Source organism: Engraulis encrasicolus, chromosome 8 (assembly GCF_034702125.1).
Source record: "Engraulis encrasicolus isolate BLACKSEA-1 chromosome 8, IST_EnEncr_1.0, whole genome shotgun sequence".
Classification (NCBI taxonomy): Eukaryota; Metazoa; Chordata; class Actinopteri; order Clupeiformes; family Engraulidae; genus Engraulis; species Engraulis encrasicolus.
In genome coordinates, this window is record NC_085864.1 from 20,596,214 (window position 1) to 20,598,713 (window position 2,500).

At 46.2% G+C, this 2,500-nt stretch overlaps 1 protein-coding gene across 7 annotated transcripts in view; it reads right to left on the reverse strand.

Moving 5' to 3' along the window:
* Positions 1–2,500, reverse strand: part of LOC134454246 (stAR-related lipid transfer protein 13-like) — a 206,165-nt gene that overhangs the window by 31,831 nt on the left and 171,834 nt on the right. The gene's annotated exons all lie outside the window — the stretch shown is intronic.

The window sequence follows — 2,500 nt, forward strand, 5'->3', positions numbered from 1 at the left end:
GTGCACACACACACACACACACACACACACACACACACACACACACACACACACACACACACACACACACACACACACACACACACACACACACACACACACACACACACACACACAAGCACACACATACACATAGCACACCGCAGTGCAGATTGAGCATCGCTAGCAAAGCACTGTCTCTCCTCAGGGTCCTGTCATCCCCTCTGCTTGGGAATAGTTTTTGGAGTGTGTGTGTGTGTGTGTGTGTGTGTGTGTGTGTGTGTGTGTGTGTGTGTGTGTGTGTGTGTGTGTGTGTGTGTGTGTGTGTGTGTGTGTGTGTGTGTCTGTGTGTGTGTGTGTGTCTGTGTGTGTGTGTGTGTGACAGAGAGAGAGAGAGAGAAGAGAGAGAGAGAGAGAGAGAGAGAGAGAGAGAGAGAGAGAGAGAGAGAGAGAGAGAGAGAGAGAGAGAGAGAGAGAGAGAGGTGGGGTGGGGGGGCGGTATATTTGCTCGTATGTACTGTACGTACGTGTACAAGTGTTTGTTGTGAAGTCAATGGCTGTGGTGATGTGAGGGGGGTGTTTGAGAGTTAGACCCCATGTTATGTAAGTGTGCCTGTTTTCCTTTTACTGCGTGCCTTCGTCCCCCTTCCCCTTGCCCAAAAAGCCTTTACAAGCGAGCTGCCTGCCCCAGTGGCCATGCTTGAGAACCATAAAGCCGCCTATATCCCCCGTGCTCTCTCCGTAAGCCCAAAGAAGACAGATAATAGCCAGGGTTGCCAGATGAGACTGGTGATTCCCAGCCCAAAAAAATGCTCAAAATCCGCCTGGAAGCACTAAATCGATTCCCGCCCAATTTGAATGAAATTCCGTTTATTTCTATGGCCATGAATTTGCTGAAAAATAAGCCCAAATGTCCATTTTTGCCCATTTGTACCCGCAGACGGCCTTCCCAAGCAGCCCAATTGGGCTGGAAGCTGCCCAATCTGGCAACACTGATAATAACCAGGGGAACACATGTTTCTCGCGTGCTCCGCCAGATTTACTATGTGTTTCCCGCTGTCCTCCCACCTCGCCGACGCGGTGTCATCATGCCAAATGTGTTTTTCTCTCTTAGTCGATGGTGTGTGAGCTACAGAGAAGGCTTTCGGAGCGATTTTATTAATGCCTGTTGACATATGTCAAAAATATCATCAGCGAAAAAGATGTTTGTGGAGCAGAGCAGAGCAGGACTCACAGTTATGTAATGTACTGTATAGGAACATAAAATAACAGTAATAATGAGTATGTTAAATAAAACCCAATGATAACAGCTTTATGATATTACAACTTAAGCTGCCATTTATAAATATGGCATCAGACTAATACGGATAAAGAGCTATAGACACTGCAAAGTCTTCACAGATGTATGCGCTCAGACTTAGGCCTATATCACGAACACATAAACCTGAAATTCAGTTGACATTTCTCAAGATTTTTCTCGAAGACTGAAGATTTCTCAAAGACAGACAGACAGTCTGGAAATAGGCTCAGCTGGCAGGCCTTCTTTGAAAGAGAGTAGAACGTGTGGCGGTTTTGAAGTCTCGCTCTCACAGCTGCTAAAGCGAAAACTCACAGCTGAGGCTGACCCCTTCCCTTTGACCGGGGTCACCTGGACGACCCCGACGACCCAAAGACCCCCGCAGGCGTGACCCTGTCACCATCTCCGAATGCCTAATGATTTCAGGGACGAGGACAGGAAATGGAATTCGGACCGAGCGCGGATTTTCGGTCTGAGGGGAACAGCGAAAGGTGTCAGTCAAGAGGAAGCCGCTATGAATATCGCTGGCTAGCTGGCTGACCACGGAAGCACACACAGAAAGCTTTCTCACGCTTGCACACACACACACACACACACACACACACACACACACACACACACACACACACACACACACACACACACACACACACACACACACACACACACACACACACACACACACACACACACACACACACACAGCCTGTGGATGCAAATTCCAATCCACTATTCCACCTCAAAAGGTATAGCTCTATATCGCTGCCTGGCCAAGGAACCACGTCTTCCAGCGTGAAAAATAACTTTGACGGATTCATTCCTTTGATTAAAAACTTAACCCACATGAAACACTGTGAGTCACAGACACTCACACAGAGATTCACAGACAGCCACACACAAAGAAAAAGAGGAAGATAACGTGTATAACATATAATTGCCATCTGCAAAAATTTGAGTCAAAAACATGCAGCAAATCCCTCACGATAATACAACTGAAATCCGCATGTAATATTTAATTCATGATTCTGAGTAAAGGGACAACAGAAAAGATAGTTCAACCTAGTCAATAAGTTGATTCAAAGGATGTCCGAGAGCACCATCATAATGAAAAAAATCTTTATGTGGGAACATTCAAACTTACCGTTAAAAAATAATCGAAAACACAGTGATGAGCAATACACGACTGATGCTAGAGCAAGTGTAGCGTTAACCTTAGGTGTACTG